Source organism: Eschrichtius robustus, chromosome 13, assembly GCF_028021215.1.
Source record: "Eschrichtius robustus isolate mEscRob2 chromosome 13, mEscRob2.pri, whole genome shotgun sequence".
Lineage (NCBI taxonomy): Eukaryota > Metazoa > Chordata > Mammalia > Artiodactyla > Eschrichtiidae > Eschrichtius > Eschrichtius robustus.
The window spans coordinates 1,378,571-1,393,082 of NC_090836.1; the positions used below are offsets into that span (position 1 = coordinate 1,378,571).

Consider the following 14,512-nt stretch of genomic DNA (forward strand, 5'->3'; position numbering starts at 1 on the left):
CAGTGTGACGGGTCCATGTGTTAGTTGGTGACACCTCCCATCCCAGGCAGAGGTCTCCAGGGTGGGGGAAGCGGGGTCTGTTCTCTGCAGAGAAATGTTCTTTCCGTGGAAGCCTGGATCACGGAAACTCAGGACATGGACACCAGTTTGCAAGTCTGTTGAACAACATTCCAAATCCAAACCAGATTTGGTTCCTAGAACTTCCTGGAAGAAAGGAACATGCTTATCGACGTACAAGATGTTCACAAATACTATCCAGGGAAGGGAACAGAGATTGAACAACCATCCTCTCCTTTAACCCCTGAAGGGGCAGAAATTTCAGGAATGGGCCTCAGAGGTGTTCTCAGCTTGCAGGGGCCGGCGTGTTTCTCCTCAGTCACACTTTGTAGAGGCGAAACCACTGCTTGGTGCCCACCGGTGCCTAAGGGCCGGGGACCTTCTCCAGGTGGTGTGTCTGGCAGTTCCTTAGCCGGACGTTAGAGCTTGTTGGAGAGGACGATGGTCTCTAGAAGCCCTGTGAGCCGAGAGGCAGGGCCCCATATTGGCAGGGAGCTGGAGACATAGTGAGGCCCTTTAGGCTGGAGTAGACGGTCTGAGCAGGTGCATCTGCTGAGGGCTCCCGGGTGCCTGATGGGGGTGGAGGGAGGGCTCCCGGGTGCCTGATGGGGGTGGAGGGGAGTAGCTCACAGAGGCTCTGAAGTCCTCCCACATCCATTCAGCAGCCCCATGTCCCCACTGTTCCGAGGAGACTCCTCCACTTCCGGAAGGAATGGGGCACGTGGCGGGGAGGGCAATGCCTTGGCACTGGCCTCCTGGGTGGCAAGGCAGAGAAGGGAGAGGGGCCCTCAGCCCGGCACTCAGGCATGCAAGCCCACCTCCCCCGGAGCAAGGCAGACTCCCTCTAGTTTGCAGGAGGGCAGACGCTGCCCAGGAGGGGCGGAGGGGAGCAGATATTTCCCAGGAGACATGAGGAAGCAAAGGCACATCCATGTAAGGGGTCGGGATGGGAGGGCACAGCTGAAGAGAGGTGGCTGGGCCACACCCTCCATGGGGGGTGTGTCGTTTTCCGAGTTAGAAGGATGGGCTGAGTCTAGACTGGATGGAGAGCCGCAAAGACCAGCGCCTTGGAGAAGAGAAACCAGGTGCCGAATGTGGCCGAGTGCGAGATCAACGGGAAAAAGCCAGAGGGTCATGGTGGACCACAAGCTGAGCCAGTGCTGGCACCGTAGCCTCCGTGTCGTAAACAGTCGATGGAGGCACCTTTGGGAGACTGCCAAGTCTGGACGCCTCCCTCTCTTCCCCAGCCTGATGGCCCGGGCCCGGGGAGATGTGGCTGGGATCTGGGCTGACCCACAAGCAGTCCGCTTGCTGCAGTCTCGGGAGGAGCAGGGTCCATGCAAGTGGGAGATGGGCCCCTGTCTGAGGTCCACCCGTGTCTCCTGCTTCCACCCCACGCAGAGGTGAGGCCACGTTTGGGGCAGAGCATCGTATAGACCAACGCCAACTCAGCCCACAGACGGGAGAAGACTTTGCTTCTCTGCCCCGAGAGGCGCCTCTCCTCTCTGTTGGCCCCAGAAGCACCGGATCTCATTCCTTGGGCTCTTTCTGTGAGTGTGTGAAAGGTTCCCAGGAGACTCGGGCCTTGAGGGAGACGCTGAATTTAAAAGGATTTAGATGCATCAGGAAGAAGCACGCAAAGGACTTTGCTGAGTTAGTTCAAGGCATTTGTCAGTCACTCTGTTTATCCTGGAGTGAACAGAAGTAGCAAATCTCTCGCAGAGCTGCAGCCTCACCCTGACATCTGCACGTGGCAGAGTCCAGTAACTTCCGTGTCCCTCACGCCTCCCAAGTGTCCCAGATGTTAATGCAAAGCGTGTCATGCTCGGCCAGGCAAAAAAGGACAGCGGCGAAAACTCGGAAACAGCTCCAGACGCCCGGAGACAGGGACTCGCTCCCAAATGGCCCTGATTTGCTCCGGCACTTCCTGCAGGAAAGGCCGGGCGCCCACGAGGCTCTGAGCAGGGCGCGCTCTGGGGAAGCCACCAGGGCAACATCTTCCCGGGGCGGCTGGGAAGGGCCCCCTGGGGTAGGAGCCTAATGCCACGCTGACCTGCTCCCGGAGGCTGGGGGGACGGCGAGGGAGTGAACGGCAGGTGGGCTTGAAGTAGCGCCAGGTCCGCCCCGAGGCTCGGGCACCCTGCCCTCCGCAGACGGACGAGTGACTGGAGCCCGGTCAGCTGTGTCTCTCATGGCGCGTGCGGGTCTCTTTGTACAAACATTCCACAGAGAATCTTTTCCTGAAGTTACCGATGCCTTGATAAGGAGATCGTCACTTCCAAGGTTTCCTGAAGCTTCCTGACGCCGCTTTGTTTCTGAGCGTAGGCTGAGTTGGCCTCTACAGCAGAGCAGGGTGTCCGGGGAAGTGCATCTGGCCCCATCCCCTCGGCCCTTCCTAGTCCCATTTTCCGGTCCCGGCAGCCACCGAGCCAGGACCCTGCAGAGGTGCAGGCGGGTGTCCCGGCTCCCGGGTGCCAGCCGCCCTTCCGGCGCCGTGGCTGCAGGCTCACGTCCAGCCCAACCAGACCCACTTAGCCACGCCGCAGGGGAGGCGTCCAGGGGCTGTTGGGCCAGGTGAGGCCCAGATGGAGTAAAAGACCTAAAGCTGAGGCATCTCCTTGGCTGCACGGAGGCCCCTGGGCTCCACCAGAAGGCCTCGGATTCACCTGTGCGCACGCGTGTGTGTGTGTGCGTGTGCATGTGTGCGTGTGCACGTGTGTGCAGGTGGGAGCGGCGGCCAGGGCTGTTCCAGGTAACAACTCCTCTCCCTTTGGAGACAGCCTGAATCCGAAGTGATTTTTAATAGATCCTCTCGTCTGGCCTGAAGCCCAGGGCCCTTGTGACCAGAGACACAGATACGGGTGGGAAGGGGCCGGCACTGGGTGACGGTGGCGGAGGGTGGGAGGGGTGGTTGTACTCACCCGACAACCACAATGATAAAATCCAGCAAGTTCCAGCCGTTGCGGAGGTAAGCATTGGGGTGAAAGAGGAGCCCATAGGCTATGACTTTTAAAAATGCTTCCACAGTAAAAATGATGAGAAAGAGATACTCCACCCGTTCCTAGGAAACACAAGTAGAAGAGAGAGAAGAAGTCATTAGACTGGGGATTTGGAAAGTTCTGACCCAGCAGGTCCCCCAAGGTGGTGGAGGAGAAGGGGGCCCCTCCACGGTCAGATCAGGGGGACTCCCAGGCCACATCCCGAGCCCCACGGTCCATCCCACAGGAGAGCTCCGATCCACTGGGCAGGAAGGGGGTTTTTAGTCTTCAAATGTTAAAATGCAGAAATTAGGGTGGTGAAAAATCGCACATCTTTGAGAAACATCTTAGTTAATCAGTGAGCAGTTCCTTGTACTTCTCAGAAGAGAACTCACGATGCCTTATCTAAAGGGGACCCAAGGGTGCCGGGACGGGAGCTGGTGCTGAGAAAGGGCTGAGACAGAAGGGCAGGGAAAGTGCCACAGTTCTGAGTCACAAACCCTGAAGCTACAGCTGGGGTCTCTGATACCCAGCCACCAAGAAGCAGAGCATGGAAACCTCCGCCAGCCGCTGAAACAGAGGCAGCTGCCCACGTGCGCTGACCCCGACCTGGGAGAGCTCTCTTCCTTGAGAAAACAGAACTCTCTGTGCAAAGAGCAAGACCAGGTCAGCAGGGACCCCAGCATTTCCAGGATGAGGGCGGGCACTGGGTGGGGGAGGGGCGGTGCTCTTCCCCTCTCCCCACTCTGTCCTTTCCAAGAGGGCTCTGCTGTGGGATGTGGCCCTGTCCCTGGAGCCCACGCTTGGCAGGACTGACTCCGGCTGGTTAGAGCCGACTCAGGGCTGATTCACCGGCTCCCCACCCTCCCCAGCAGCCGCTCTCCCACACTGTCCCCAGCGCAGAGCCTTCAAGGCCCCGCAGGCAGAGGCGGCCGTGACCTTCACACACCGATGCTTCACGCTCGTGTCCGCGGGAGCCTCCAGGAAGCTCCCACCTCAGACCCCAGACCCGGCTTCCCCTCCTCTGCAGGTCAGGAGGGGCTCACTGAAGACCCCAGGTCCCACGCCCACTGTATCCCTAGAAGGCTTACGGCCTGCCGCCCACCCTGCTGGGAGGGGGTGCTCCGAGGCCTGGGGCCCTGGGGCCCTGATGGGGAGCCCTGCAGGGAGGTCAGCTTGGTCCCAACGCCCCCCGTGCTCTGCCCATCTGCTCTGCCCACCCTCCCCGACCCCCGCGACGTTGAGCGCGTGCTGGCCTCACCCAGACCAGCTCAGGATGAAGTCTGGGGACACAAAGTTAAAAAGGGAAGAACCCCGGGCCCCACCCAGACCTACTGGAGGAGATCTTCTGGCTATGGAGCCTGGAAGTGCACATTCCAGACCATTCCCGGGTGTCTCTGAAGCACCTGAAGTTTAAGAACCACTGGTCCACGTGCTGAGGAAGGCCCAGATAAGCGGTAACCATGGGAAGGGGATGGAGGTGGGACTCTACCAGCATCTCCGAGGCAGGCTTGTCCTTACCTCCTACCCATTCTGTCACCTTGAAGTCGGTCTGGGACGTGGCTTCCCAGGGGTCTGCGACCCAGGAGCAAACCACAGTGCGTGGGACCTCTGGTCTTTAAAAAGTAGGTGATGTTGGGTAAAAATGTACATCAGGACCGTGTTGAAAGGGAATGCATGTTCCAAAAGGGCGCGACACACCTGAGGACGACTGTGGAAGGTGAGCTGTCCAGCCACTCAGCCCCCGCCCCCAAGACCATTCAGAGCGTCCACGTTTAGGCCCAGATGACAGGGCCACCTCCTCTGCACCCCCAGAAACCTCTGCGGAAATTCACAAAGTTGGAGCAGGGATGAGAAGGGAAACAAACGTAAGCCGGGTACCCACTTGTGTCAGGGGCTTTCATGTGTTCACCTGTGTGCTAGCTGCCTTCATCCCACCATCCCTGCATCCAGTCACACGTTACTGGTGAGGCACAACCAGCTGAGTCATTGCACAGTGATGCTGGAGACCCCTGTGGGTTGTCTGCACAGTGAGCTCTCTGGGACAGGTAGCGACCCAGCTCGGAATACCCCTTCCCCACGGCAGGGAGGTCAGCCATACCCCAGGGCTCCGAGTGTCCTGTGTGCTGGGGGGCCGGCATCTCAGACAACTGCTAAAACAGCTGCACTCCCAGCCCCACCTGCCTGGCACCAAGCAGTGTGTTTATTCCCTCGTCTGCGAGGCTGCCTTCCCTTCCTGATTCCTCTATGAAAAGAGAAAGCCATGGGGGAGGAGGGGTCCCGGGTCCCTCCACTGCCGTGCAGGCCCACACTGCAGCCCCAGCGGCGTCCTAGACCTGGTGCACCTCCTGTGAGAAGGAGGACTTGGGGACGTGTGTCTTCTCTTGTTGACCCTCGGCCTTTGTAAGTTTCCCCCATAAGGCCCACTGCCTAATCCACACCATGTGACATAACAGGTGGGGACCAGAAGGAGGCATGGACATGGCAGTGAGTCCTTCACTCAACCATTCACGGACATGTTTATGTGCTGGAGAGTCAAGAGAAGGGCTCAGAAACTGACCTCCAGGAGCTCTGGGACAGTGGGGGCAGATGGACAGATTCCAGTAGAGCACGTAAGCCGTGCCCTGGAGGGAAGGCTTGGAGGATGGAGAGCTGTCAGGTGAAGTGGGTGGGTCAGGCATCCGGTGGAGAGAGAGGTAAAGGGGGGAAGTGTGGAGGCCGTGGCTGGAGAGAGGCCGGGAGGGGACGGGCTGGAGAGGTGGGCCGGAGCAAGGGGACCGGGGGCTCTGGGGCCAGGCCTGGACACTTGGCTTCCGTTCTGAGGAGACGGCGGCCCTGCTGTGGCGTGCACTGCCGTCTGGCGCTGTCACGATGGGGTGATCGGGCGGGGGTGGCCCACGCAGAGATGGTGGAGGCTTGAGCCGAGGCCGAGACGGGGGACTGGAGATAAGCAGGGGCACCTGGGGCACAGAAGGCGTGTGATTTGCTTTCTGGCTGCACGTGGGGGTCGGAGAAGAGGCAGGGAAAGAAGGGCGCGGCCCCCCCCGGGGTTTCTAACCCAGCGACTGTGGGTGGAAGAGCCTCTCGCTGCAGTGGGGCCTTGAGGAAGAGGTGGGGTCATCGTTCTGTACTCAAGGCGGAGCTCCTGGACTTGGACGCAGAGGTGGGCTCGCACGGAGCTGGGCTCGCAGGGGCGGCTGGACAAGGTGGCCCTGGAGAGCGTGTGGACTGGAGGAGAGCTGAGGCTGGGGTCCATCCCCTACGGGACGACTCAGCCCAAGGGAGTGCTTCCACAACCTGGGAATTGTCTCCCAGGAGAAGTGACAGGGTCCTGCTTAAAGCTGTGGGGTCTGAGAGATAAAAGGACCTCAGAGGTTATCTAAGTAACCTCCCGGCCGGAAAGACTAGGACACCGATAAGATAAGGCCGGGGAGGTACATGTGGAGGACGCAGGAGGAGTGGGACTTCCTGACCCGATGCCCAAGGTGCATTCGTTTCTTTGCCCCCCGGGCCCTGCTTACCCCCTAAGACACGAGTGGGTCAGACTCCTCAGTGCGAGGTTTAAGGGTCTGAGACGGAACCGAGGAGGGCCCAGGAGCCAGGAAGAAGGGTCCGGACAAGAACGCAGGGAAGGAGCAAGGGCCTGTCGTCACCAGGTCTGGGGCACAGTCACCTGTGAGGTGGGTGAGCGTGTGTGTGCATGTGAGTAGCACCGGTCTCGTGAGCAGCGCGGTAACCACCCGAACGTTAAGAGGCACGAGCGTCCTTACAGAATTAATCCCAACCCTCTCTTCAGAACCAAAAAACAAACAAGAAAACGTAAACAAGTGAAACAGCTTGGTCATCCTTTCAGAACACTGTGTGTTGCCATAGAAACGTCCGGGGGTGGAGAACAGTGCAGCTGTGGAAGCTGATGTCCGGGTGCCTCTGGCCTCATGGGTTCACACTCCTCACGGCCTCCACGGGCCTGGTTCTGGGGGGTCACACAGCCCTGAGAACGCACCAAGGTCCAGCACGGGACCCGCCGTTTCTGTGATCTCAGGAACCCCGGCAACTCTGGAAGCCACCCTGGGGCAGCCTGATTCCGGGCCCCACTGTGGGTCGAGGTTGAAAAGGCTGGAGGAGGCGCGAGGACAAGGCTGGGATGCGCCAGACGCAGCCACGCACAGCTGCGGGGGGGCAGAGGGGACGCCCAGGGCTCCCGAGGACCCTCCGCCGCCGCCGGCTGGAGTGGGGACCTTGCCGCTCAAGTGGCTCCATCTCTTCCCCTTCCCAGCACCTCCCCTTCCCTGCCGACGCTATTCCCCAACCCCGCCCGCCCCGTGCGTCCTTTCCTTGTCACCCTGTCCCCACTCCTCCCCTCTCCCTGCTCTCTCCTTAGGGCCACCACTGGCACCGGGCCCACGTCCACTCCCAGGTCTGACCCACTGAGGGGATTCAGAGGAGGGAGTGCCTCGGTTCCCAGGGGTCACGAGGTCTCCCGGATGCCTGTGGGCTGGTGAGGCCCTGGGGGGCACAGGCCCTCGGAGCTTTCCGCTCTCCTCACGTCCACACATCCTGCCCTTCAACCGCATTGTAAGCCTCTTCGTGGCAGACTCAGTTATCTGCGGGTGGTAACAATCTTGATTCTGACACAGAATGGCCCTGTGTCTTTGGGAAATCACGTTACCTCTCTGGTCTGTTTCTCATCTGTAGAAAAGCTAGTTAAGCATGAAAAAAAAAACCCCCAAAAACACGATGCTGCTGAGAGCCCCAGGCTCCCCAGGGCTGCTTTGGGAGCGGGTACAGGTCGGGGGGAGGCTGACAAGGTGGGGCTTCCGCCCTGCCCCCGCCTTGAACCAGAGCGTGGCCACTTTAACCCGAGGACCCTACACAGCTGAATCAAGTCTGGGGAACCCACAGGATGGGGTGTGGACAGAGAACACACACAAAAAAGACGCAGCCATCTCTTCCTGACCAGTCTGGGTGGCTCTTGCTGGCTTTATAGTCTGGGTTCTGCCTGAGATTTTATTTGAGAAGAGGAATGAGTGCTTTTTTTTTTTTTTTTCTTTTTTCCTGGTTTTCTTAGAACTTGGAATACCACTCCCAAAGTGGTAGATGACTCCAAAGCCTCTCCAGAGTTCTGTGTCAAGCTCGTCCCTGGTCTGTGTGCAGCTCTGCACGAGGCACAGTCAGATTCCCAAATGTGGAGAGGAACAAAGACTTCTTGTCCTTGCTGTTCTGAGGATCCCTATAAACACAGACAGGTTTGATAACGAAAAATCCTTCATTAAGGAGACTATTAATGTGTGTGCTTTAGGAGAACACAACATTCCCTCCTGGTACGGGAAGCCGGTGCCAGGGGAGAGCTTCCTGGACCAGGCCATCGGGGAGCGCCTGCCAGGTCTGTTCACGTATGCATGCTCACGTCTCTTCAAGTATGCATGTTTCTGCACACGCGCACACACACGCACGTGTGGCGCAGCTGGGCGATGCCCACCGTCTGTGTTAAACAGCATGTATCTGGCTCTGTAACAGACCAGCTGTGGAAATTCACACTCAGAGAGCTTTCCTTCCATCAGCGGCTGAAGAACTACACAGAATGTGGCGAATACACGCACAGAAGGATACTAGTCAGCCCTGAAAAGGAATAAAGTTCTGACACGCGCTGCAACATGGGTGAGCCCTGGAAACACTGTGCTAAGAGAGAGAAGCCAGTCCTAAAAGGACAGAGATGTATGATTCCACTTCTGTGAAACACCCAGAACGGGCGAATTCATGGAAACTGTAGATTAGAGGTTCCCAGGGATGGAGGAGGAGGGAACCGCTTCGGGGAATGAAAAACTGTGGAAACAGCGGTGATGGCTTCACAGCATTGTGAGTGTAATTAATGCCACTCAAGTGTACACTTTAAAATGGTTAGAATGGCAAACGTTGTTATATTTATTTTCTCACAAAGGAAAAAAAGGAAGCATTCCTTTGGATGTTAAAGATTTTCTAACCATCAGGGGTCTTCATCTAAAGCTACCTGAGGCCACGGTTGAACCTGTAACACCTACCCCCTCCCTGGGATCATTTGTCAGGAAATCGCCAGCACAGCCGTTTGTCGAGAGAGCTGGTGGAAGGCTGGGGCCCTGGGATGGGGGACAAGGGGGTGGGCGGGGAGGCGGGAGGCGGCTGAAGACAACGCCTTCAACTTCACAGTTTTTCGAGGCAGGCCCTTCCCAAGGGCTTTATGGTGGTTCAGGCGGTCTGGCCTTAACACCCAGGGCCCCTGTAAAGCATGAAGGGGCCGGACAAACCACAGGATACCTAAGAGTGAAGCAGCCTCGGAAAAAAACAGTCACCTGTTTGTTGAGGCTGGTGGCCCCGGAGGCTGAAACTCTGCCAGGTCACTGGTCTCACAGGGGATCAGCCTAAAGAACCGGAAGCTCTCCTCCCGCAGAGCTTGCTCTGCCCTCGCCCGTGACGCCAGATGGCCGTGACTCATCCACTTGTGAGACCCTCAGCTCACGTCTCCTCTGGAGGCTGGCCTTGCCCCCCCCAGGAGGGTCAAGCGGGCGGCTCAGCTGTCCAGGTGCCGGCCTGCCCTTCGCCAGCCCGTCCCCCAGACGGCATCTCTGTCCGTCTCCGGGGCCCCTTCCTGGGCTGGTTCTCAGCTGTCAGCCCCCAGGGCAGACCTGGCCTGCCTGCATGCTCGGTGGTGTCCTGCACCGTTGTCACGGGCTGCTGAGCCGCCCCTTGGAGTTCACGGGTGGCCACGTGCCCCTCCCCCGCGGCTCGAGGGCTGCCATCCTGCCAGCGGGCAGCACAGGCTGCCAGGGCACCGCCAGTCCCCTCTCTCCCAGGACGTCACTGGCTCCGGGACATCACCTCTGCTTTGGGTAATGGAGCAGAGCGGTGACAGGTATTCCCACTCAGAGCTGAAGTGCTTCTGAAGACAAGGGGGCACTTGCTTAATGACCTGTGGCTAGCGTGTGGTTTCCCAAATGGATGCGGCAGCGGCCTCAAAACGCTCTCCTAAATGCCCACCTTCTTGCGAGGAAGGAGACCAGCGCGGCACAGGGGAACAGACCCCCTTTTCTGCCCATCCCCACGGCTTGTCCCCCTCCCGCCCCCGTCACCGTTTGGGTGTTACGGCAGCTTCCTGACTGGCCTCATTGGCATCCAGGCTGATTCTCTGCCTAACCACCTCCCGCCGTGCCACCCCCGCCCCGGGCCCGGGGTGGAGTCTCGCCTCCATGGCCTGGCTCCCAGGTCCCAGTGGAACCCGCTCATCCCTGTGGCCCCATATCCGCCAGCACCCTGTGCTCCAGCCACACCAGAAGGCTCACCACACCCAGCCCAGACGGGTGGTGAAGGCAGCCCTGCCAGGCCGGCCTTTCTCCACCCGCAAGGCCTGCTTCTCCCCTGGTCTGGACGTCTACCCCTCCCCGGGCCCCCATGGCCCTCCGCCAGCGCAGGGCCCTCTGCAGACACGATTCTAGCACTTACGACAATGTGTGTGTTTTCTGCAAGCTCCTCCCCTTGGGGACAGAGGCCTGCAGGGCGGAAGCAGGCCTCTTTGTCACCTTGGTTAGGAGGTGTCTTTAATCGGAGGGCAAAATGACAGAGGGAAAGGGCTTTGGAGTCAAGCTGTTTCCCCGTGACGAGCCACGTAATCTTCCCAGCTGTGGCCTTGTCACCAGGAAAGTGGGAAGTTACACAACTCCGGCGACTTGGGGATTAGGAGTCACAGCATGCACTGGGATGGCTCAGCTGCCATCGCGGCTCTGCACCGAGCACGGCCCCCGGCTCTGCACCCAGCACGGGCCCCGGCTCTGCACCCAGCACGGCCCCCGGCTCTGCACCCAGCACGGGCCCCGGCTCTGCACCCAGCACGGCCCCCGGCTCTGCACCCAGCACGGCCCCCGGCTCTGCACCCACCATGGACCCCGGCTCTGCACCCAGCACGGCCCCCGGCTCTGCACCCACCATGGACCCCGGCTCTGCACCCACCATGGACCCCGGCTCTGCACCCACCATGGACCCCGGCTCTGCACCCAGCATGGCCCGGCTCTGCACCCAGCATGGACCCCGGCTCTGCACCCAGCATGGACCCCGGCTCTGCACCCAGCATGGACCCCGGCTCTGTACCCAGCATGGACCCCGGCTCCGCCCCTGGCTCTGCAGCACGTGCAGCGGGGGTTCCGCACGTGTCTGTGGGGCTCACGCCCCCTCCAGGCAGCTCTGTGTGTCCCCAGAGGTCCCACCTGGGCCGCTCTCCAGCGCCCACAGCACCAGCCCTCTGCCTGTCCCCTCTTCCCTCCTGCACACACAGGCCTCCAGGACCCTCAGCAGGTAGCATGACCCACTTTTGAGCTACTTCTGAGCCTCTTGACTTCAACACAAACTGGAGCCCGAGGCCTCACATCTGTTTTCTATTATTGACGCAACTTCACAACCAAACCAGAAACTTCTCTGCGCCCGTTTGCCAGGTTCCATGCCTTCTGAATGCTCCTGGCCCCGACCCCCAGCGCTGGATCCACAGCCGAAGGGACCCCAGACCCCCAGCCACGAGCCTTTCCCTGGAGGTTCTGGGAACCCCACAACCCTTTGCCTCCTGAAGTGACGTATTTCAGCGGCCTGGACGAGGTGACCGACGACAGCAGTGTCCTTCGGGAGCGAGAGCGTGGGTTCAGGAGGGTTCAGGACCTGGGGTAAGTTCCACAGCGAGAGCGTAAGGGATAGGACATTATAGTTTATGAGGAGCCTTCCATTTTATGTTGAGTGTCATGACCACTTCGTGAAGCAGGAAGGCAGGTAATTTCTTCTCCTCTACTTCTCTCACCCCACTTTCTTTTCCTCCTCACACCACCCCCAATACCATCACCACCATCTCCTCCACCCCCATCACCATCACCACCATCTCCTCCACCCCCATCACCATCACCACCATCTCCGCCACCTCCATCACCATCACCACCATCTCCGCCACCCCCATCACCATCACCACCATCTCCTCCACCTCCATCACCATCACCACCATCTCCTCCACCCCCAACACCATCACCACCATCTCCTCCACCTCCATCACCATCACCACCATCTCCGCCACCCCCATCACCATCACCACCATCTCCTCTACCCCCAACACCATCACCACCATCTCCTCCACCCCCATCACCATCACCACCATCTCCTCCACCATCGTCACCATCACCACCATCTCCTCCACCCCCATCACCATCACCATCACCACCATCTCCTCCACCATCGTCACCATCACCATCTCCACTGCCGGTGCTTCTGTCATCATCACCACCACCTCCACCACCATCACCACCATCTCATTACCGTCACCACCACCACCGTCTCCTCCTCCTCTTCCATCACAGCTGCCATTAACAGCCGAGTCGGAGCCTGGATGCATCAACTCTAATCTTAACAGTAACCGCATGATGAATAAAGAATGTTCTCTCCATTATGCACAAGAGGACGCTGGTGGGAGAGGCTGGGTAACCTCTACAACGCCCTGCAGCTAGGGAGCATGGAGCCGGGAGTCACGTTTTCCCCACTGTTTGGGGTGACAGGACGGACGGACCCCTTCACCTGGCACCTCTGCACTGGGGCTTGGCTGGGGCCACACTGAACATCTGATTTTTGTCGAAAGCCAGCAGCGTTCTGCAAGGGTTTGACATGCAGCACCCGCCTGGCCCCGGGCCCCCACTTCCCACTGATGGCGTGTGGACATGCGGCTACAGAGCAGACCCCCGCACTCTCCTCCAGCTCCTGGCCACACCTGTCAGCACCTGTGGGGGGACGCTGTAAACAGGCTGCAAGCCAACCACGGGTCCAACCCCACTGAAGTTCTCTCCTCCAGCCCTGCAGTGGAGTCGGAGACCCTGCAGCAGCCGGGAGTGGGGCTCTGAGAGTGTGAACCGGAGCGGGACAGAGCCGAGGGAGAGAAGGGGCCACGGCAGAGGCAGGTGATGTAGGAGGGAGGTGGGGGACAGGGGACTTTCAAACGTGACATCAAGACTTCAGGCAGACTGGCAGAATGGGGTCGGATGCCACGCAGAGGTTGGCCACATCACCCTCGCTCTGGACTGCGGTTTCTCCATCCACCAAATATGAGTTTGCCCGGATGTCCTCCACCCTTCTGCCCGTGTCCAGCTAGGATTCCTTAATGCTGACCAATCTGAGTTTTAAACTTTAGGTCTTCCACACCGACTGCACCTTGGCTGAATCACTGGAACTTCAGAGGCCTCCTTCTCCTTGGCTATAAAGTGGAGATAATACCTTCCTATCAAGACTCCGTAAGAACCGAGGGGAAATGCACGTGAACACGTTAAGTGGGAAATACTTAAATGTTCTGCTCCCGAACCCCCGGTGATTCTGAAATCCTTGGCATCTGAGACAATGAAGGTGATTGGAGAGATCAGCGGGTCGGTGCTGAAGGCGTGGGTTTGAGAAACGACCTGTGCAGGTGAAGCTGTGACGGTTCCATGAAATCCATGATCAGAGAACAGAGGCTGAGGGTTCAGGGAGGGGACGCCGGCCAGGGGGGCCCAGAGCGTATGTCTCAACACCGTCACCATTTTTGCCACGTCCATGTATGTACAATACTGTTCACTGCATACTGTTTCCTTCCATCAACTCGCTTTTCTTATATGAACATTTAGAAAGGAGTTTTTTTTAATCAGAAGTATCACGAGTGCTGCTTGCCATGATAAAGGATGTCAGTAAAACCATTAACAATGTTTGTCCATGTGCTGCCTAAAATTGGCCGACATGCCACCCAGGTACACGTCACACTTGGGGAAAATCTGGGCTCGAGGCCTGTCCCTGGCAAGGGCCACCCTGACTCCATGTGGCTCCAGAAGTGGGAGGAAGGAGGGGCCCCCTTGGGAGAAATGGGGGGGGGCCGATGTCGTGTTCCAGGAAGAGCTCTGTGGAGTCGGGCTCCCCTGCACCGGGCAGGCTGCCTCTGGGGCCGTGTACTGGCGCGCACACTTGTGGGTCACCTGTGGGAGGGGGTTCAGGGGCTGCGCTCAGGTGGAGTTGGCTGCATCTCCTTCAAGGTCACATCCTCACCCCCTGGGCGAGTCCCGCACTCGGCGGTGCGTTATTTCTGATGAGATTACTTCATCATCTCGTCTTCGGCTAGATTGCGGGTCCTTCCTGGGCAACCGCTTGTCTTATATTTAGACTCAGCCCCGAACCCAACATCGTCCCAGGCTGTATCTCTGCTGCTCACTGATGGATGACACTTGGAATTTGACAAGGATCTGAAATTAGCCGTGCGGGTCGGCTCTCCCCAGTGTCCTGTCCCCCAGCCTCGCGTGGTGTCCTGGGTCCCCCCGCTTTTCCATGGGGACTGACCTCATTTTCCAGTCCCCAAAACAAATGCTTTCTAGAACACGAGTCAGAGAGACACACCCAAACCAGAGCAGGTAAAACCCCTCTCGCCAAATTATGACGTGATTCCCGAGCCTCCCGGGACTTTAATGAGTGAC

At 59.0% G+C, this 14,512-nt stretch overlaps 1 protein-coding gene across 1 annotated transcript in view; it reads right to left on the reverse strand.

Moving 5' to 3' along the window:
- The window catches only part of CACNA1C (calcium voltage-gated channel subunit alpha1 C), a 447,611-nt gene that overhangs the window by 210,721 nt on the left and 222,378 nt on the right, over positions 1-14,512 (reverse strand). The window contains 1 exon segment of the mRNA XM_068562083.1: positions 2,979-3,118. The gene's annotated coding sequence lies outside the window, so the exon portion shown is untranslated.